The 22,265-nt window shown below is 52.2% G+C and overlaps 1 protein-coding gene across 1 annotated transcript in view; it reads right to left on the minus strand.

Moving 5' to 3' along the window:
- The window catches only part of ZC3H3 (zinc finger CCCH-type containing 3), a 136,908-nt gene that overhangs the window by 80,145 nt on the left and 34,498 nt on the right, over positions 1-22,265 (minus strand).

Consider the following 22,265-nt stretch of genomic DNA (forward strand, 5'->3'; position numbering starts at 1 on the left):
TTTTTTTTCTTTTTGTCCTAAAAGCTCTTCATTTCCCAGGTAGTTAGCCTTCCTTCACTGAGCCAGTCTCTAAATGTACAGGATTTGGGAGATGCTCGCAAGCAAACAAATATCAAAGATTAAAAAAAAAAGCTAAAAAGCTCACGCAGGAGCAACCGGAGGAACTGCAAATGCCCACAGCTTTAAGGGGAAAGGAAGAAGAGAAAGGAAAGAACAAAAAGCAAAGCAACTTTCCACCACTATTTCTATGCTTTGGGACTTTTTCCGACAAAATTCTTCGGGGCAACGATCATGCCATGGGTCTTTAAGGCCCTTGGAAATGTTTGAGCAATAATTGCAATTAGAATTGTATAAAACAACAGCAAAGTTGGACAAATTTGCTTCTGATAACTGTTTTTGGGATTGCTACATAAAACGGGAAGGGAAGGGAAGGGAAGGGAAGGGAAGGGAAGGGAAGGGAAGGGAAGGGAAGGGAAGGGAAGGGAAGGGAAGGGAAGGGAAGGGAAGGGAAGGGAAGGGAAGGGAAGGGAAGGGAAGGGAAGGGAAGGGAGGGAAGGGAAGGGAAGGGAAGGGAAGGGAAGGGAAGGGAAGGGAAGGGAAGGGAAGGGAAGGGAAGGGAAGGGAAGGGAAGGGAAGGGAAGGGAAGGGAAGGGAAGGGAAGGGAGGGAAGGGAAGGGAAGGGAAGGGAGCCACAATCCAGCAGCATCCCCAGACAGCACCAGCGCCCCCTCGCCTCCGCCGCTCCAACCTTACAAAATTACGAAGCTGGGAATTTGTCGATTGCATTATTAACTTGTTTATTTGCCCCTGCTCGGGCCACTAATCAGCCCAGAACCCAATCAAGCTCCCGCTGCCATCCCTCCCTGCCCAACGCTCACACGAGACGCTGAGGTCTCGAATTGCTGGGGGCACGCAGGCGTCCCCGGTGCCGGCACGCAGACGGGCTGGCACCTGGTCTAAACTCGATTCCCCAGCAGTAATTGGATGTTGTATTCATGCCGGAGCTGCTCTTCGGAAGCCGCCTGCCCACACGGCTCCAGCATTAAGCACCTCGTGAAAGCGGCTCTCCGAAGAGCTCGGTTTTCTATTATTACTTGCTAGCTGAGGGGTTTTGTGTAGATAATCATGTTATTTAGATAGGATGTTGGTTTAATTCCCTTCATTACAGGCTCCCAGGGTTGTAATTTTTTTTCTCCGCATGATGTATTCCCCGTGGCACATTTCACTCAAATCAAACACTTCAGGCTTTTATTACAAACAATACCCCGGCGTCCCCCGTTATCAGCCCGGCACACGCGCGCACGCTCCTCGCGGAGATCCAGAGGTCACTTCTAATGACTAATCGATCTCATTAGCTTTCCTAATTAAAAACTTTACTACCGCAATGGAAGACAAACTACAAAAAAAAAAAAAAAAAAAACAAAAAAAAAAACTGCTTGCATCATATTTGAATGGGATATGAGCACCATTTATCAGGCCCGCGCCGCGCTGCTGAGGTTGGGGCTTTGCTCGGAGCCGTGCTTCCCCCGGGCACCGCTCGCTGGGGGCTCTGAAAAAACCTGGCCCGGGGACCCCAACGCCTCAAACCGATCTTCAGATGGGAAACCCAGGTCGAAAAAGACTCCCCGAGGTGTGCCAGCACCAATCCTGCCTCTGAGCTGATGTGGTACAGGATCCAGCGCACGCATCCTATAGGAAAGGGGCTGAATGCCGCAGGGTGATGTAGGGCATTATTTCAGCCTGTATTTTGCCCCAAGAGGGCAAAATACAGGAGCTGACAGAGCTCCTGTACATATAAATACATAAAAATACAAAAATACATAAATACATACAAATACAGAGCTGACACCGCTTTAGGAAAGGGACACTTGAGGCAGGGAGAGCACCACAGCTCCTGGGATGCCTGCGGGAGAGCTGGAGACAACACGAGGTCCTGCTGCCTTCTGGTGGCCTTAAATCATCCCCACCCGGCTGTGCCCTGAGCTTTCACGGCCCCAAGCACCCCAAAGTGCCTCTTACTGCTATTCTGTGCCTCCCCCAAACCAAGGAAGTTTATAAAAGTGATAGCTTAAGCTTTATTTCTTGTTGGTTTTTTTTAATCCTCCCTCAATGAAAAATTAAGATCACTCGCATGTAAGTTTCAACAAAAACGTAAAAGCTTTTGTAGAAACATAAAAACAAATGGAAAATCTGTTTTTGTAGAAACATATTTTTTCTTCCACAGCAAAAAAATAAATGGGGGGGAACACTGACCTGCTGTTAATTACAACAAATCTCCTGCTCCTAGGGCTGCCATCAAATTGTAATCCTCCACATCTGCCAAAACGACGAGTGAGAAGAAGGGGAAGAAGATATCGATGCCTGTTTCTTCATCCAACCAGGTCTTTCGATGAGCTTTCTGCCCCTTTTCCTGCTGTGGCTTTAAAGTAAACAATGGGAATTGCATCCCTTTGGGGGATATTCCACAAAAAGGGAAAATCTGCCCAACTTCTCCCTTGCTTTTCCCCTCCACATCAGTGGATAACCTCAGCACCCGGCCGAGCCCCGAGGCATCGGCAGAGCAAATCCTGCAAACCTACTGCTGGGAAAAAAGAGTTAAAAGAACAAGGATAAATTTCCAGGAGCACAGATTCCTAAATTCAAAGGGATATTGCTGCTTTCAGAGAAGGATGTGGGACAGGGAAAGCTTCCTGCTTGGGCACGAGACTTGTTCAGGCAGCAAAAGAAGGGAAAAATAAAAATAACAACGGGTGCTGCGGGCATGAAGCCACAGCTGAAAACCCACCTGGGTCCAGGTGAACTACGACAAAAGCAAAGCAGAGGCCAAGAACCTTGGATAAAACCGAATTGCTTCTCCAGAAACAGCCGTTAGGAAGAAAAATAAACAGCTAAGGACAATTGGCACACAGGCATTTGCTCCGGATTTATTCGAAGCTCTGCTTTCCTCCTCTCCCAGGACTCAGCACACCTGGTGCCAGCGCCGACTATTCCCAGTTGCTCAAGGTGCTGCAAGAAATCACCCACGCGGGGCACGAGGGGATGCTCAGGATGGTGCTGGAACGAAGAGCAGCCCACGGAGGGCTTCAAAGAGCATTTTAACCCCAGGAGAGATCCCCAGCAGCTCCCCAGAGGGGCTGCAGAAGAAGCTGGTTTGTGCTGTAGGAAACACACCAGGAACGTGCGTCCTGCCCTGATTTTCGCAGGGTGCAGGATGGGTCCCGGACACGAGCACGGTGCTGAGCCCTCGGCACCAGGCAACGCGAGGTGACGGAAGGTAACGGGCACCAAAACACCACGAAGGAGCCTGGGCTTTGGGTGCAGGATCTGTGATGCACTGCTCCTCAGCATGACAGCATGTGGAGAGAAGGGGGGAGCACATTTTGAGCTAAATTTCTCGGTGGGAGAACAAAACCAAAACAACAAAGACACCACATTGCCGTAGGGTCCGCAACAAAACTTTGCAAGACAGGTTGAGGATGATGCAGCATGATTTTTTTTTTCCTTTTCCATTTAACACAGGGAATTTTAAGGCATCACACCGTTTATACATGTTAAATATTCTGCTATTTTTAACTGGGCAGGAGCAAGAACTGGTGGTATAGGGAAAGGGACAGAAACACTTGCCCCCCTTTCACTGAGCATTGATTTCCTGCTCACAACCCCATCTGCTCAGCACCGAGGATGTCCCTGTCCCCAGCACCAGATGCTTCCCTGGGTGAGAAAGATCTGAGAAGGGGAGGAGATGCCCAACAGAGGAAAATATCGAGCCAAACGGAACGGCGGAGAGGAGACGGGATAAAACACGAGGGCAGCAGCTGGACTCGGGACCTGCCGTGGGAGCACGGAGCGTGTAATAGCAATTATGCTGAGTAATTTGCCAGAAAAAGGAAGGGTCCCAGCAGCTAAAAGCTGAGAGCCCCTAAGAGGCAGAGTGGCTCTGCCTCCGATGGCCTTAAAAAAAACAAAACAAACACAAAAACCCAACCCTGTGGGGCTCCAGAAGAGGTTGGGGACCTCCCCAACTCACCCTTCAAGAGTGATTTTAACTGGTTACATAAAAAATGACCTTCCCAGAAGGACAGATCTATATGGATCCGTGTGCACAAGGTTTCAGCACAGCCCTACACGCCTCTCTCCCCAGCTCACATCGTTCTGGTGTTTCGCAGGACACCGGGAACACCTGCACAAGGCCCGCCCGAGCCGCGCGGTCCCAACGCCTTTTGTTGTGCTTCCCAACTTGGCCAAGTCCCGCGCGTTAACAAAAGGCTTTGGGATTACTGTAATGCTGTTACGAATTGAGTGTGAAAGCAGACACCAGTATTAGGGGGTGATTATCACCGAGCGCGTTCAATATGTTCCCGCAGAATGGCACAGCAAGAGGTTAATTATATTGCTGCTGGAATCGGCTTCCAAAAGGACCATCCTTCGGTTTAAGAGGGGAATTGAATTTCCACACTCGTTCAGTACTGAGCTCTTTCGAGAGAGGCGGCTATTTATGCCGGGATGTAAACGATGGTTTATGATCACGAACTGCTGCTTAACAGCAAATAAATCCTATTGATCAAAAGTGCTCTACCTGCAACCCCAATGAGACTGCTGCCGGGGCTGCGGCGCTCGCGGAGGACGAGAGGAGCACGGGCTTCGCAGCTGAAACGTTTCAGTGGGCTCCAAGAGCACTGCAATTTCTGCCTAGCACGGCAGCCACTTTCAGCTGGGCCCATGTGGGGAGTAAATACCAAATCTGCTTCCCTAATTCCTTGTATTGAACGGGCCGCAGGCAAGGATGAAGTCAACGGAAGCCATCGGGCACGACAACGCATGGGTACGGTGGCACTTGCTAGAAATCAACATTAAGGAAATTTTAGCATTAACATTTTAGCAGGGAAGGTTTTAACACTCACAACTGCTATTAAAAGACTTGTGTGCGTCTGTGTCTGCACCTGAATTTCCAGGTTAGAAGCAAAAAGATCTGAACTTTGTTTCCTGGAGATACGGCGTGGGAGCAAGGGGAAAGCATCACCCAGATTCAAGGGGAAAATAAAGTTGTCAAAAGCTCACCAAGCCCAAGTTCATTAAAAGAGTGCCTTGGGGAAACTATTTCATGCGGCATTTCTTGAAAAGAACCGTTTCTACATGGAAACACCACTGGATGTGGTTAAAGGACAACTTATACAAGTTACATCTCCGCTTGCCTTACACCAAGGAAGGACCCAAAGCCTCGCTCCTGTGTTCTCATCACACAGGCTCAAGGTCTCTGGGCACCAACTCACCTCCTCTTCCTTTGGAGATGGCAAATAAAGCAACCAAATCTTACCAAGCTCTCACAGAAAAGCTTATTTTCAGATTAGGACAACTTTGTTCTCCCCGTTCGTCAGGCTGGCTGCTTCTCCTCCTCAAGCCATGGCTGTAGTGATGCCCACCTACCTGCAGAAGGCTGCACAGCTCCAAGATATTCATTACTAAGTGCAAACAACCTGGAGAACAATCCCATTTTCCCAGCTACAGGGCAGAGACCAAGCAATAACACTTCCCAAAACCAGCTTCAGGTAGGTGTTTTTCATCTAGGGTTTTTTTGGGCAACAGATGGCTCAGAGCACAGTGTACAGAGACAACGGGAACGGACTAAAACCTTTGCATGATGGGAACTGGAATTAAGTTTGATTGTAGGGTTTTTTCCAGATGTCAAGGCACGTCTAAGCATCCCAGGAGAGACACAGCTTACCTGCTTCTAGAGATGAAAAATGCGAGATTCAGTTCGAAACTATGATTCTTAAAAAACTCTCCATTTTCTTCTTTCTCCTAGCCAGACCGAGAGGCTCGGCCCCACAGACAGCTCTGGGGAGAGCCCAGTGGTCTCATAAACTTCCCCAGAGCAAAATCCCGCACTGATCCTGCCACCTCCAGCTGGCTGTGGACCTAGGAGCAGGTGACAGACCCATTGATGATGTCCACCAAAAGGCAGAAGCACAAGAGCTACTTCCAGCATCCCTCACCCGGTCCCAGCTCAGCTGCAGTTCTGTTAGTCCTCGCCTTCCCCTCCCAGCTGCCCTCTCAAGCTGCTTCTAGAGGACCGATATTTGCTTAATTTTTCCAAAAGCACCACCATTTCCCTTCATCGGGACCAAACACAAAGAAATTCGTACATTTCTCCAATTTCTCTAGTGTCTTCTCCATGAATTTTGACAGCCCGGGTGCCTCCGTATGGGCTCAGAGCCGCTCCCACGGTCAGGTGAGGCTGGGTAGGGTTTGTCCTGCAGGAATATCAGTGCTGGAGAACAAGCTTCATTTTAATCACAGCACCTGGACCCTTCAGTAGCTCATCCCCATCTTCCCCATTCCCATCCAGTAGCCATCCCATCTGGAAAAGCTGGGGACGACGCGGCAACAACACATCAGCAGCGAGCGTGACGGGAGGGAGCAGAACGAAAAGAAGTGGACGTGAAAATCAGAAAGCTCCGAGAAACTCCCTGGAAAAGTGCTGCTGGAAAAGGACACCAGGAACACCCGCCAGCCCCCGAGGGGCTGAGCACCTGCACTCCCCTTCCAGTCTCTGGCTGTGGCTGATGCTGAGCAAGTTCACAAGAAGGCAACAACATCGTGCAGTGTTGGAAGTGCCGGGGATGCTTTCCTTCTGGATAATAAGGAACAGGACCGCAACGCCTTCTTGGCACAAAAAGTAAGGGAAAGGGAATCACCGTGCAGTCCTGGACACTGGGAATCCTGCCTCCGCGGTGGAAAAACCCCAAGGGTGACGCAAGCATCTAGGCTGACGGCTGGATTTTCCATCACACAACTGCAGCCAGCTGGGTTCAGGGCCGGCCTTGGCAAAGCAGGGCTCAAGTTGGCAAATCTGAACAGTGACGAACAAGGCAGAGCTGGAGCAAAGCAGTCCCCAGCGAAACCACCGCTCTCACCCACGCTCACCCCTCCGACCTCTTCCTGAACTAAACTTGTGCCCAGTGAGCGCATCTGGACGTACATCCGCGCCAGGGAAGTTGGTAAGGCGGCAATTCAGTTCATCCGTCTCTCAGATCTACCCATCCATCTTTCTGATCGATGCACCCAGCCGGTGAATCCAGCCGAGCTCCTCCGCAGCCTCCTCTGCCCTCCGTCTGGGGGCAGTCCGCCAGGGAAGTGTTGCTCCCAGTTCCTCCAACGCCAGAGCCGAGGCTTCAACACCCCTGGCATTTCGGTGACTTTCCTAAAACACCCCCAGAGCACTCACACACTCGTTTTAAAGGGGAAAAATGGAAACTTTTATTAACATGTAGCCATGTACCGGTGTTTCCTCTTTCCCATTTACGTCCCCACCTGGACGCAGGTTGAAGCCTACCCGTTTCCAGCCCAGGCTGCGATGCTGCCTACAAAGGAGGTTTATTGGATCCAGTTTCTTTGGGGGATTTTGCTTTTCCCACCTTCCAGCTCCAGATTAAAGGTGTTTGGGGCCAGCATCTCCGTTCAGCAAGGCAACTGTGAGTGCAAGGTGCCATGCAGCGCACCGCTGAAAGGCACCAAGCGAGTCCTCGGTGCTGTTTTGGGAGCTGCTGCAATCCCTGCCCTGCCCAAAACAGCACGAAAACCAGACAAGAGAGAGACTTTCTGCCTTAGAAACACCAAAAATCCTCAGGACTCGGAGTACAGCTCCCCTGAACCGCAGTGCTGCGGGCTTTTCTTTTTCAGCATAGTAAATGAAGCATTTAAATCTCGCACGTAGCGCTGAAGATTCATGACGCGTGTCTCCCGGTCCTGGTAAGGCTAACGCTGATTTAACACGCGGAGATCTTTCCTGGTGCTTGGTGGCCCGTTACACCGCGACCGTCAGCAGGCTGCACGGCACAGCCCACGCTCCCATCCCCCACGACTTCCCATCCCTTGCAGCGACGGATTCCTAACGCTCTGCAGACCCGCACAGATGAGTTATCTCCTCTTGTAACGCAAGCAGCCCTTCAAATATTTCTGTCTCGCATCAAACAGGGCCACTTAAGTGGCTTCAGCAGCAAGAAAAATTTCTCCCTGAGCAACACTTGCTACCTACTTGTCTTCTTATTTGACCCAGAGGTCCCTGCAGTGGACGGTGCTTGCAGGCAGATGGGGACCTCGCAGCAACTGCCTGGGTTAATGCAGCACCCCGCGTCTTGAAGGAGAGGAAAGCACTTTAAAACTATTTCCAGCCGCTAGAATCAGAAGCAGACAGCTCGTGGATTGGTTCGTAATGCAAAATCAGGACGACCTCTTCCAGTTGAGCTCTAGCAGGGCAGGAGAGGGGACAGCAATCCGCCAGGGCAGCTCCTCCAACCACAAAGAAAAGGGCAAGGAGCACATGCCGAAGCCTCTGTTGAAGTGTAGCGGGAAAAAAATCCCTTCCCAGAGCCTGCACATGATCCCAGACCTGCCAATGGTCTTCTGCAGCGGCTCCTGGCCTCTCTGAGATTCTTGGTGGATTTCAAACGAATTTTGGCTGCAGTTAAGATTTGCAGACACCGCGTTAGTTGCAGCAAACAGGTGATGGCTACGCCGCTGTCAGACACACCAGTGAGTCAAAAAACATCTAGCCCTGTGCTGACCACTTATGTGGCCCCAAGGGGCTGCCAAAAGCCGCCCTCGTTGCCCACCCAAGGTCCTTGAGGTCACGGTCAGCATGCTTCGGAGCACCACCAGCACCAGGTGATTTGGGAAGCCCAGGTGAATTACCCAAAGGGGACCAGCTTGGACTAAGCTCTACAGGACACAGTTCTAATATCAAACACTGGCAAGCACCTGTGTTTATCCTCTCCAGTCCCAAAATACAGAGGGAGACAGACCGAGGTTCTACAGGGGACAGGAGGACATCTACCCCGTCATCTACCTTGTGGGAAGCCGGGTGGATGCGCGGTCCCGAAGCCGCGCTCGCAGCCCCTGGTGGCTGGGCACAACCTCGGGGTCCACACACCGGTTCCTGGCTCTGCTGCACCCCTGTCTGAACATCATGGGAGCTAATGAGCCCGCTAACGAGGGGGAAAGGCTGCGTTATCCCCATCTCCACCGGGACCACCAAGGGGTGGCCATACTTAGGCCTCACTAGGCCGCACTTTTTTTTTTTACCCGTGGCATCCCCCCAACGGCTCTCCAGAGCGCCGGGCCTTGTTCAAGCACAACCCTTATATTATTCTAACAAAAGAGGGATTTTTTTTCACCCCCCACCTTCCGCCGGTGAATGATTATGGATGTGTTGCCAGGAGCCGGCTCCATTTCTCTAAATGAGAGCGGGCTGGCAGCCGAGGCGGGCGGGAGGCTGATAAATGCCCTCCTCCCCCCCGGCCTCGCGGCGGGAGCTGCCAGGGGTCCTCCTTCTAACAAGCTGCAGATGGAAGATGACTGGAATAACAAAGTATGAATTTTTATGAGCCTAATAAATCACTCCACTTTTCCCGCTCTTGATCGTTTTCAGCACTTCACACGGCAGCGAAACCCCGGCTATAATCAAATGGCTTCGTGGATCCTGTGCTAGCGCGGGGCGGCCGCTCCGCCGCGGCAGACAACCGAGAGCACTCGTCAGGCTGCAAACCCATCTGCATTCGGGCTTTAGGACTGACTCCGAACCTCTTTTTAATTTAATGATGAGAGATTTGAATCCCATAGGATTTCCCCCACCCTCAGAGGCCCTTCTCAAAGCGAAGGCCAGCCTCCTTCCCCTGGCTTTTACCTCTCCTAACTAGCCACTTAAAAAGACCCTGACCCAACTCCAGCATCGGCAGAGAAACATGGGGAAAGTCCCTAAGAATGGAGGAAAACTTTGCAGGCAGCAGGTTTGTTAAGATCCTTTTAAACCCCCTTCCTCAACCTATAAATAAAGCAGGCGACGAGTGGGCTCCAAAAAAGGTTTCAGCTTCAAGTTGCTACCCCAGAGCACATGCACATGTATCTGCCAAGGAAAATATCTGCCAAAAAGCCCCAAAACAGTGTCTAAAACAGTGAGCACCACATCTATCTAAAGAAAATTAAGACTTTGCTCTCCCTACCAAAGAATTACTCTCGAAGCCACCAGGACAGCGACTGGCGGAGGAGAACGAGACCAAAGTCAGAGAGCATGGTTGCATGAGGCAGCACACAGCCACCGAAACGCTCTGCAACACCCTGAAAACAGACCAGAAACCCAGCCTGCAGCTCTGGGGAGCTCTGAAAACAGCAAAGACAGTCTGTAAAACGGATGCATCCTCCCGGGCCACCGGCGTCTTGCTGATGGCAAACCCTCCTAACGACTGGCACGGCCCTGATGCCCCGAGGCATCCTGATGGCCCCGAAGCATCCTGATGCCCCCGAAGCATCCTGATCCCAAGGCTTGCAGATTCACCTCCCCGAAGCAAGGAGGGCAAGCTAGCAGGGAAACCTGTTGTTTTCGTCATCCTCTTCTGGCCCCGTTCCTCAATCCCTCCGCTACATTTCCCTGCGCACCGCTTTTCATTTGCTTTTCCAGCACGGCACTGAATCAGGGAGGGAATTCATCTTTGACAAACATTTACCGATTATCAAATCACAACTGCAGCCACAGACAGGGGCAATAAGTCACTTTAAGCAGCCGTCCGTACTGCAGTCTGAGGAGTTTGGGCAGCTCGGCAATGACAAATAACTCCTGTCAAAGCCGCATGTTCCCTCACGCTCCGAATCCGTGTTCTCTGTTGTTCCACGCTACCTGGTGTTTAATGACAACACTGTCAGACTAAGACGAAGCCTCTGCGCTGCGGACTGTCAAAGCCCTATTAGAGGAAAGATTGAGACCCTACTCTTCTTAAACTCACTCAAGCAACACAACCTGCTAGTTTTTATAATTATTGTACGAGAGCCATCGATCGCGCGCTGACACCTAACCTATCTGTATGAAATGGGAGTAGTTTGCTGGGTGACAGTTGCTATAGATTATTGCGGGTGGGTTTTTTCCCCCCCTTTTATCCATTGCTCTACAAAGCCTAAAATGGATGGGAAGGAAGAAGGGAAAAGCGTGTGCCTTCGCTTAGATGCCTTCTCTATCCCCGCTCTTTACCTTCAAGAAGTTTGCCACTTGCAGGTCTCTTCCCCGTTGGGAAAACCAATCCAGCTCATCAGATTCACACATCTCATGGTGTGAACGACATGCAGATCACCCCAAAAGGCACTCAATGCCAGGACAGTGCGTCAGGAGCACGTCCTTGCATGGAAATGCTCGCGTAGGGATTTGGGAATTACAGAGCAACAGTGGGCAAGGCCAGCACAGCTCAGGATGCAGGGGAAATCCCAGCTTAAAACCTACCAGCCTCAGGAGACAGCTGTGCCATGCAGACACGAGGACGAGCCCCAGGCTGCTCTGGAGAGGACTTTCACCAGGCTGCATCCGATCTACACCATGCTTCAAAGCTTCCTTCGTGCACGAAGTTTTCCCAATCTAACGATACAGCTGCGACTCCGGTCCTGGCGAGGGCTGGGAGGTTGAATTTCGTTGCAAATGTTTGTTAACCTTGCCTGTTTGCATCTAACTCAGCCTCCACTGGTTCATTTTGCTCCACTCCTGGAGAAGGACTGGACTCAATTTGGGGTTGGCACGAAGGAAAATCTTCTCCCCACCCAGAAACTTGGGTCAGGCTGAATTCCCAGCAGTATAAAGGAAGGAAACTGGAGTCTGGGGATGCTGGGAAGCTGCTTCTGAGCCAGGAAAAGAGGCACAATGAGAAGATCAGAGCCAAGGAGACATTCAACCACACCAAGGGAAACTTGGGCTGGAGAAGAGGAGGCATCTTCTAGCAGGAGGACCCTGGGCAGCAGCACCTTCCCCACAGACAGACACTTCTCCCAGTCCATTACACGGAAGAAATGGTTTTGTTTCTCAGGAGCTCCATCCTCCAAACCAAGGTCAGAGCCATTTTACCATCAGTTATTTTGGAATTGGTACACGCGTGTCTTAGCATCACGTGCACACCCCAGCAGCAAACACTTACTGGAAACTCCTGAGGGTCTGGACGGGTGAGGAGGAAGAAAATTGCTTTTGCTTTACAGAAATGTCCTCATTTGTTTAGAGCAGCTACTGGATCCAGTAAGTTACTATAAATAAATATTTGCACAGCCTAAGCTATGCGCAAGCATCAGTGCATGTGGTTTATTTGCTCGTATTGCCCATTTGGGTGATACAGTTGGGTGAGTTTGGCACACATCCACGTCTTCCCCTCCCCAAAGAGCACAGCTTCATCCATGCTAGAGGAGAAGAAACCCACCAGCACTCCATCGAGAGGCACCAAGAGCCACCCAAGCCCTACCTCACCTCCTCAGTCCATGCCAGGAACCATCTTCAGCAGGTCCTATGTGGGATCCAAAGAGCCCAAACCACTGAACCAGCGGTGAAACCTTCTCATGGGTCTGATCCAAAGGAATGGCCCTCTTTGGGAGGGGAGGAGTGTGAGAGAGATTAAACCACGGGAACATTTCAACCAGACCTCTGCCTGGTTGAAATTCACGTGGGTCTTGCAGTCACCTAAATGTATTGTGTGGAAAACGTTAACAGATGGTCACGGGAAAGCCATTCCCGTTGGCTAACTGGATGGCAGGAAGATCTGAGATAAGCATCACAGCCCCTCAGATTCCATCCACGTTCATTTTGACACCACTACAGCCACAATTATTAGTACAAAGGCACAAAAATGACCCCAGGCTGTCTATTTAGGAAAGGGGGCAAAAGAAAGCTTTGGTGTCATTGGCCTTTTAGCTTCTGAAGACAGCGATGAAGTCGACCATAAGTTGGCTGGTCCCAAATAACTTACCCAGCCCACCGGAGGCTGTTAATGAAGGGACCAAAACTGCCAAAATGGAGAAGAAAAGTTTCCATTTCTGGTTGAAAACAAGCACTGCTTTAATCAACTCGTCAACAGCCCTACCGTTGCCCTCCCATCGCATGCCTTTACGTCCAGGTTCAATCCCTGCAGACCAACGCAGTCCTGATGTCCTCTCCTACAGCACACATCAAAGGAAACGGCGTCTTGTTCCGCGATGAAAAACTTAGGGTAGCACCCAGCTTCTGGCTCCGATAAACACCTCATTTTCTAAACCCTGAGTGACAGGAGCAGAACGCTTCCCTTGGATCGTCCTCGGGATCACCCGGGGATGTCAGAGCAGGAAAAGGAAAGAAGAACAAGAAATCTCACTTCTCCTGCCTCTGAGTTTGACAAGTCATCCTAGACAGGGGCGGTAATATTTGATAAATTTTCATTTTCCTTCCAAGGCTGTCAGGTAATCTTTTTATTGACAGCACTCCAGGTGTTTTCTGTAGTCTCAGGGAAAAGGGCTCGTGCTCCTGCTTGTTATTAAACCAAGTACGTTATTTCAGATGGAGAAACAGCTACGAGCTACCTCCACCTTCAAACAAGTCCACTGGGTGCGAGTGTACCCAAGGCTGGTTCACAACACGGTGCCCTTGGAAACTCCCCAGCAGAAATCCAGAGCCGAAACCACCGCTAGCGCCGGGTCTCCTTTCGCACCGGAGCGATCGTGCTTCCCCCTCTCTCTTCGGGGGATAATTTTACAGTTAACGGGCCTCAAATGCCAAGAGACATTTCTGCAGCTTAAGCGTGACCACGTTGCTTCTAATAATACCCTCTGGAGTCACAGTGGGGTGGTGGTTCCCAAACCACCACACGAGGCCATTGCATTGAGATCCTGGCCATGCGAGGAGCTGCACCAAGCCTTGTCCTCGAGCACAGCGCCGTCCCATAAGGGTCGGTATCCTGACCCCAAGCAGGCACAACCCCGCATCATGATGACCAAGGGAAGATGAAACCGGGATGAAGAGCAGCCTGCTCTCCCTCCTGCTTCTCCTCAAGGCTAAGGGAGGATGCCTGAGGAGGGCAAGAGCACAGGCAGCTACGGACAGCATCAATGATTTCAGGAGGAAGAATCATCAAAGAAAACCGGATTTGCAAAGGGAAATGATGTCTCAGAAACGGTGTCCTCTTTTCTCTCACTGCACTGTCAGTAGTTCCCTGGAGAGGGTAAGCAAGTTGAGAAACATGGACCCATTTTATAAGAAGAGGACAAATAGTTTCTCTCAGTGTTGGTTAAATCAATAAAAGAAGTTCATTTAAGTTAGAGGCGTCTTCCCTTAAAGCCCTTTTTCCTTGTTATTTCATTACCGCACTTGGAGAAAGGTCACCCGCAGAGAAGCCCAAGGTGTCGACTTCCCAGTGCCACGAGCATTCGATCCAGGAAAAGAAATTAAAGCAGGGCCAGAAATACCACTGACCAAGACGCCAACAAGAAAAACGTTGCAAGAATCATAAATAAAATCGCCAGGGCTCCGTTTCATCGTCAAGCACTGGTTTTATAGCTCTTGCTCCGATCACCGTGAGATGCTAAGCCCTGCCTGCATCCCACCAGCCTCAGGACATGGCCACAACCAACCTGCACCAGGCTACCAGACTTTGAGTGTCTGCAGCCTGTCTCAGGTGAGAAAATCCAGTGCAGGCTCATCTTTTGAGCAAGTTCATCTTCTGAGCATTCAGAGAAAAGCAGGTTTGGGAACAACAGGCTGGAAGGAGAAGCTGGGGAGGAACCCCTCCAACCAGCAGCAGGTCCACGAGAGCTTTCTGCTCCCCAGCACGGGCTCGGTTGAAGCCTTGCTGGATTTCTGTTTGTTTTGCGACTACCAGCTGGGTTTTTTCTGATTTTTAAGGCCAACAGGAGACTAAGGATGGAGACGTTTGGTGATGAGCCATCAATGAGGAGAGCTGAGGTTTCCAAGAAGAGCCAGGTGAGCCAAACCCCAGAGAGGTGCTTCTGAAAATCCCACCCTCCAACTTTTAACACCCTGCTCCCGCAAAAAGTCAGAAGAGAAACTTGGCCGTGAAGGCGAATTCTCTCAAACACCCGACACCGTGGCAGGAGTGACGCTCGCCACATTCCCAGCCCGGCCTCCTCCTGTTACCGAGCTGTTCCAGCACAAACAACTGTCCTAGTTCACGGCGCAGTTATTTCGGGTCTCCTGCTCTGCAGACCTTTTGGTGAAAGCCTGCTCCTTTCTCCTCCATACCTCCCGGTCCTTCAGGACGTGCAGCCTCGTCCTCACCGTGTCCTGCAAGCTTGTGCTGTGTGGTCTCAGCCCTCGGGGGCTGGAGGACCTCTTGCAAACCGTGCGGGTGTCGCAGAGGGATGTTCTAAGCTCCACATTCTTGCCTTATTCCACCTCTCAAGCAAGCTTTCAGCTCCTCGTTACCTCACCTGCCACCTGCCAAAGGACGGAGAGACAACACAGCAAGGACTCGGGTGTTTCCCTCTCGTAGTTCTCTCCTTACCACCAGCATCAGCTTTAGGTTGGGGTTTCTCTGGGAAAAGCCAGAGCACCTTCCTGCCATCCTGTTCCTTCTGTTCCTGTTGTACAAAGCACGGTTTGGTTTGGTTTTATTATCTTTTTTCTTTAAAAGTACAATTTGTGATCGCACTAAAAGCTCACCTGGCAATAGTTCACGGTAGTTGTACCAGTACTCCTGCTCTGGATTAAAAAACCGTAAGGCAAGGCATAGCACAGGGCTTCTTGTGAGGAGGTTCACCAACAGCCCGACCCAAATCCGTGGGACTCCTCGGTGCCCCGGGACAGACAGACACGGATTTTGGTGTCCTGCAAAAGGGGGAGCGCAGCCCCATCGGCTCCCTCCTGCACAAAACGAGCGTTCCTCCGCACCCACCTCGCAGGTGGCAGCAGCTTAATTAACGTTTGCACAGCCTCCTAAAGCCATTTAGTGCTGAGTATTATTAGTTAATAAAAGACTCCATTACTTAGGTTATTCCTTATCTGCATGATCCTCTGCGGGCTGCTTTTCGAACTCGTCCTGTGCAGTCTGCTTTAGACTCAGCACCAGCCCCGTGAGTTCAATACCCAAATCCTCATCCCCGAGCTCTTGCCTGCCCTAAAATCATTCTGCAAGGGGCCGTCACCAACTCCAGTCAACCCAAAGGTGTTTCTCATTGCACAACAACAATCTCGAAGGGGTCTCAGGGCTTTTGCAGCCTCTCCGACAACGCCAAGATGCGAGGCAAGCACACTCAAGAGGCCACCACCACCAAGTCACCCCAACTGGCAACGTCCTAGCCCATGAAATAGCTGAATTTCAACAAGAATCCCTCCAGTTAGTAACGTCCTAGCCCACAAAACAGCTCAATTTCAACAAGAATCCCTCCAACTAGCAATGTCCTAGCCCACAAAATAGCTGAATTCCAACAAGAACCACTGCCCACTTCACTTTGCCTTTTCTGCTCGTTTTCTGTGCCGTTCCACAACTCGACAGCTTCATGTTCAAAGGTCAGAAATCCCCTTGCAGGAATACCCCAAGAATAGCAGTGCTATAAAAAGAAATGAGAGCTCACAGCAAATCCCACGTGCAAACCATAAAACCGTCATCCGCCGCGGGGATTCTGCTCCGAAGGCGTGCGAGGTGCTGAGCTCGGAGCCCGGCTCTGAACTTCGCCAGCGCCTCCCAGGTTTTCACGTTGGCTCGGGCACAGGACCAGGCTTCACGACCCGAGGCCGTCCGACAAACCTTGTGCTGCTTTGGGAGGGTTTAAGCCCGAGGAATTACAGGTTTCAGGTGAGGTCCAGGAGTCCCGCGCAGCTCGATAGAGGTTTGACGAAGCATCCTCAGAATTTCCTTTACAACACGATGTGAGCCGTGTTTTTGGAGAACCAAACGTTACCCTTCTAAGTCCCCTGTGCGGAAAAATCAAGCCAAGTAACATAAGCAGCTAAAATAAGCAGAAAATTCAGAAGGACGGCGTAAGATAAAGGAAATCCTGTACAATGCCTTTTAATTAAAGCATGATATGAAAGAGGGTTACCTGCAAACACCTCCCAGAGGCCACCCTGCTGTTATAAAGCATCCTTTGCAGTGAGACCAAGCCCTGTCCTTGCAGGCTGAGCTACACGCAGGGAGGGAGAAATGACGGCTCGGGCTCGGCACACCTCCAGGTGCCACCGAAATGAGCGCTGCTCGAAAGGGACCTGGAGAAACCCAGCACGACGCCGAGCACCAGCACCAACAAACCTGGAGCCGGGGCTTGGAGCACCTCCGAAAGCACGCCCGAGGGCTCTGCAGGGCGCTCGCATTACTCCAGCTCTAAAATAAAGTGACCCAAATCGGAAACTACCACGATCATCCGGGCAGCTTGAACGCTCCTGGTCCTCGATTAGCCTTTTCCATCGGCTGCCCAGGCATTCTGGTCTGTCAGCACCTAAGCTCGGGAGCTCTCATCGCCCCCCGCCTTTGCTGTTTGCACAAAAGCGAGCGTTTGTAAGCAAAGAGCCCAGAAAAACTTTGTCCCCCTCTCCCCGTGCCCCCCCTGAGCTCTTCGGGGCGCAGGCGCAGCAGCACGAGACGCGGTGCCTAATGTTCCGCACCCCGCGAGCTCCTCCGGCGTGCGCTGCCTGGGTAATCCCCCAAAGCGCTTCCCGAAACCAGCTGCAGCTCTCCTTAATTAGTCTCCATGGGTATTAATGAATCCAGATTAATGAATCCGTTAATGAACCCCACGACGTGAGGACCCCACTTTGGGCAGCGCCGGGGGAAGGCGTGCCCGATGTAGGAGAGGAGAGGAGAGGAGAGGAGGAGAGGAGAGGAGAGGAGAGGAGAGGAGAGGAGAGGAGAGGAGAGGAGAGGAGAGGAGAGGAGAGGAGAGGAGAGGAGAGGAGAGGAGAGGAGAGGAGAGGAGAGGAGAGGAGAGGAGACCCCGAACACGCCGTGCCCCCCAGCAGGAGCTCGCCGCGTTTGCTCGAGGGCCCTTTTAACCCAAGCTGCTGCCTTCCAACTTCTCCCCCCAGGCAAATGGGGCTCGAGGGTCTGAACAGAAGGCGGCGGGGAAGACATTAGCGCATCAAGCCGTTGCCTTGACTCAGCACTTCGCTGGCAGCCTTCAGCAGAAATAACTTCCCCAGCAAGAGCGGGTTGGGTAATAAAAACCTCGCCAGCGTGTCCACCCGGTCCTCTTAGCGGGGGCCAGGTTTTAAAGGCAGTTATAACAATTAATAACAGCAAAAAACGGCTGAGAGTGGCAACGCTGCCACTGCAAAGGGAGCTTGCAGAGCAGCCACCGCACTTGGGAGGAGATCACAGGACTCCAGCTCACCGCAGAGGTGAAGAGGAAAAAAGAGCCACATGCCTGGTAACTTTCCCACTGCCATCGCTGCTTTTGAGGCAGAAAGCACAAGAAGCCCCCAGGGAAAGCTGCCCTGGGCGCCGATGTCCGGCTGCAGATGGACGCGAGGCTCAAATCCATTTGTCTGGCAGCCAAAACACACCAGCACGGGCTCGTACTGCAGGGAAAAACCAGCAGCCACACGGTTCTGACTTTGGATCACAGCAAAATTCAGAAGTTAGGCCAGATCTGGGCAGCATTTGGGGAAAAAGTGCAGGCTGCAGGTTACGTGGGGTGCAGAGCCAGGTGGGACTGAGCTCCAGCGTTCGGATGAGATGTGCCAGGGGACTGGTTTGAACACGGACGGTCCCCAGTTTCTGCCCAGCTCCCTGTTTCAGCGGCAGCAGCCCGCCCTGCCAGCCTTCCAGCGGGGCTTGGAACGCACTGGAGAAAACAGAAGACAAGAAATGAAGCGAAATCTTTCTCCGAGCTCAGCAAAACCTTTCAAAGCCGCTTCTCGGGGATGATTCTCCCCCCTTGATGTACCTGGACGAGTCCCAGATTCAGCAGAGAACACAACTCCTCCGGGGTGGTGGCTCCCAGGGGCAGACGGCACCGGCGCGGTGTCTTCGGGCAATCAGAGGCTGGGGAGAGCGAGCGGAGGACGAGGCAAATTCCTCCTCTTATCCACTGCCTCTTTCGTCTTTCCCTTCCTGCACCCAAGGGAGGGTGCCTGGGTGCCTGCAGGATCGCCACTTATTTTAGCAAGATGCCCGGAGGCAGCAGGGAGGAGGAGCAGCACCTTCCCCGCTCGCCGTGGAGACTCGGTTGTACCCGGAGAGCCTCCGGCAGCACCTCCGGATTAGGGGTGAGGATGACACGAAACAGTACACGGTGCCTGCAGGCTCCGGAGAAGCTGCTCTCAGGTGGGCAAAGGCATCCGTGCCCTGCTCAGAGCTGGAAAACTTCATTAACTTCACTCCCCGGCGCATCCCTCCCGGCTCCATCGGTTATCTTGAGTGCGCACAGAGCTCGCCACCTTCCCTCGGAGCCGCGCTGGCACGTCCCGAAAGCTCCTGGCTGACGGAGTGACAAAACCCCCGCCTCCCCCCCCGATTAATGCAAGTGGTTTGAGACGTGAAACAACACAAGCGGGCTCAGAGCTCTTTAAAATAATAAACCGCCTTTGATTGTTCGCATTGGTAAAAGCCCCGACAACATGGCAGCCCGGGAGGACGCCCATCAATAAAGCCGAAGCGGAATATCAATAGTTAGCTACGTGGCAATTTATAACAAGCCGGGAAGCAATTATTAAGGCAGGGCTGGGTAATTTGCACCGAAGCAATGGGAAGCCTGGCCGGGGACAAGAGCTTTGTGCCTCCGCTGGGTTTATTTCCAGGAAGAGGAGTTGGGCGCAAGGCAAGAGGAAGCAAGCGCCACACCTTTCGTCCTCCTCTTGGCGAAGGGAAACCCGTGAAAATCATCGTCAAGGCTCTTGGGAGATGCCACAAGGGGTCTGAGAGCTGCCGTCACTGTCACCGGGGCGAGCAACAAGCTGGCCAAGGCTCTCGCTCCTCTCCCCTCGATGTGGCATGGGGTAAGGGACGTTGGCACAGCCCTTCCCAAGCAAAACGCTTCCCTCCGGCCAAGGCAGCTGGAAGGGTTGTCCTCAAACTCAGCACTTGCGTTTGAGGAAACGCAAGTGCGTTTTCGAGGCACTGTTTTCTCTGAAATCACCGTAAACCACACGTGGTTTCTTTATTTTACCCTGTTTTTGTAGGGGAGGGCACTGCAATTAGTCTTGGAAGGAGCAAAACCTCCAGATGGGTTCGTGCCGCGGTGCAGCCCAAGAGCTGCAGAGGCACGCGAGGTGAGGCGGGTCTCAACTCTTGCTCTTGGAGCATTTACACGGAGATTTTCAGGAAAAAAAAAAAAAAGAGAAAAAAGGGACAGCAAGCATGGATCTGCAGGGATAATGTCTCGGGAGAACCTCTCAAGGCAAAGAAACCTCGGCCTCATCCTTCGCAGGGGTTTCTTCGTGCGGAGATCGATAAATGACAATTACCCAAGATATGGGCCAAGATCTTTTAACCCAAAAGGCCACGAGGTGACGAGCAGAGCAGCCCAGGAACGCCACGGCACTGCTCCCGGTGCCCTAAACCTGGGGAACCCCACGGGTTTTGCAGCTCGAGGAGCTCTGAACCAGCCAAAAACAGCTCGGAGAGCCCCGGCACGGCTTTGTGGGGTCACAGGAACCCGCGGGCCGTGGGGAGGTGTCAAGGAGCAGATGGCCACGTTGAGCAAGGGACGGCCAGCGGGGTCCTAATGGGGAACAGAGCGGGGAACGCAGCTCCCATGGGAGGCTGGAAGACCCCAGCACCCCGTCGTGGTGCAGGACGGGCTCAGCCTCGACACGTTGCCGCCTTTCCAGCCCAGCCGGGAACTGTGTTTGCAGCAGCTCTCCGAGGCAACTCCGTCCATCCGCAGGGCGACACGTGGGCAAGCGCCGGCGTTGGGTTTCGGCAGCCGTGCAACTTCCCAAGCTGTACGGTTATTAATACCTCGAGGCATCCCTGCCTGCTGGGATGGGTTAAAGGCTAGGACATCGATGTGCCGTGCCACTTGCGCCTCCAGATTTGTCGTGTGGGAAGCCCGGACCGAGGGCTGCAGTGCCCCCGGGCTCTCCTCTGCCAGCTGCCGGGGATGCTCTGCCTGTAAAATGTGGTTAAGCCATGTCCTCACCCACGTTTTGGGTCTAATTCTGCCGTAAATCCATGTAGAAAAGCCCCTAGATGAGACGTGAAGGTGCTTCATCCTCTGCCGAGCCGAGATGCAGATTAAAAGGCAGCTCCGATTAAACCTCACATCCAATTAATCCCACGCCGATAGCCCTCTGGTGCCTCCTCCCCAAAACCTAACACACTGTGCACGAGTGTTACCCCAAAAGTGGCTCCTCCAGCACCCCAGTTACCCCAAAAGAAGGCTCCTCCAGCATCTCAGCAGCGTGCCATTAAATCCACTCGTGGTTAATCAGCCCCTGACCCCAAAACTCTGCTCGGGGTGGTGCTGGCACCAAGCCGTGCCAAGGAGTGCCACCTGAATTCCTGGGTCAATTTTTTTTCCCCTTAATTATTTCCCTGCTTTCCCAAGTCTTTCCCGTGCGTTATTTTCAAAGCTGAGATCCCCAGGCGCCTTCTCTCGCTGCCTCTCTGGGGGGAAGAGCACGGCGAATATTTTGTCCTTCCCTCAGGATACCCCCGAGAAATTTCCGAGCATCAGTTCTCAACCTCCCAAAAGTTTCTCCCCCTCCTTAAAACACGGGGAATGGAGGCCCAGGAGGGAACAGGCTCTTCCTACGCCACCCAAATGGTTCAACAGCAGAAACGAGGAGGGAAAAATTAAAAAAAAAAAAAAAAAAAAAGCAGCAACTAACCTTTTTCTTCCTTCCAAAGCTGCTTTAACATTTCTCCTACCGTCCGAAGCAGAGCTGCCTGCTTAGAAACCATCCCCCAGGGCACCCCCAATGGTCTTTTCGGCCATCACCAAGCCTCCTGCCTCCAAGTAAAATGAATATTTTTTAATCAAAGGCTGGAAAAACGCCCTGAGAAGGGCTGCAGCAAGCGCGCGGCGATTTCCAACTGCACGTGAGGCTGGGACAGGGCGCTGCTTCGGTTTGAGTTGGGTTTGGGGGGGGAATCTCCTAGGGTAACGTTTCACCCCATAACTTCACCCCCTTGTCTACAGATCAGGGGTCTGTGAATGATTTTGGGGAAGGGAGAAAACAGCTGAATTTCCCCCACAGTCATTCCTTGAAAGGAACAAAATGGAAGAGTAAGAAGTTAGAGACGAAATATCTCCCTATCAAGTCTCCCCCCTGGCCCCGCAGTTCAAGAATCAGGAGTAAAACGATGTTAAAAAATAAAATTAAAAAGTCAAGCAGCATTTTCTCCCTATATATCCAGCCCCATCTGAGTGTCTGAGCACGTTTACACCCCCTGACTCCGGAGCATCGCTGAATTAACACCCAGACGTGCCGGAGAGCTGAAGGATGCTCCTGCATCCTCCCACCGCTCTTCCTCGGCGGCGTAAAGCAGGGAGAGAGCTCGGCCGGCCAGCAACCAACACGGGGAAGCTCCTTTCCAGCTCCCCTA

This window comes from Cygnus olor, chromosome 2, assembly GCF_009769625.2.
Source record: "Cygnus olor isolate bCygOlo1 chromosome 2, bCygOlo1.pri.v2, whole genome shotgun sequence".
Classification (NCBI taxonomy): Eukaryota; Metazoa; Chordata; class Aves; order Anseriformes; family Anatidae; genus Cygnus; species Cygnus olor.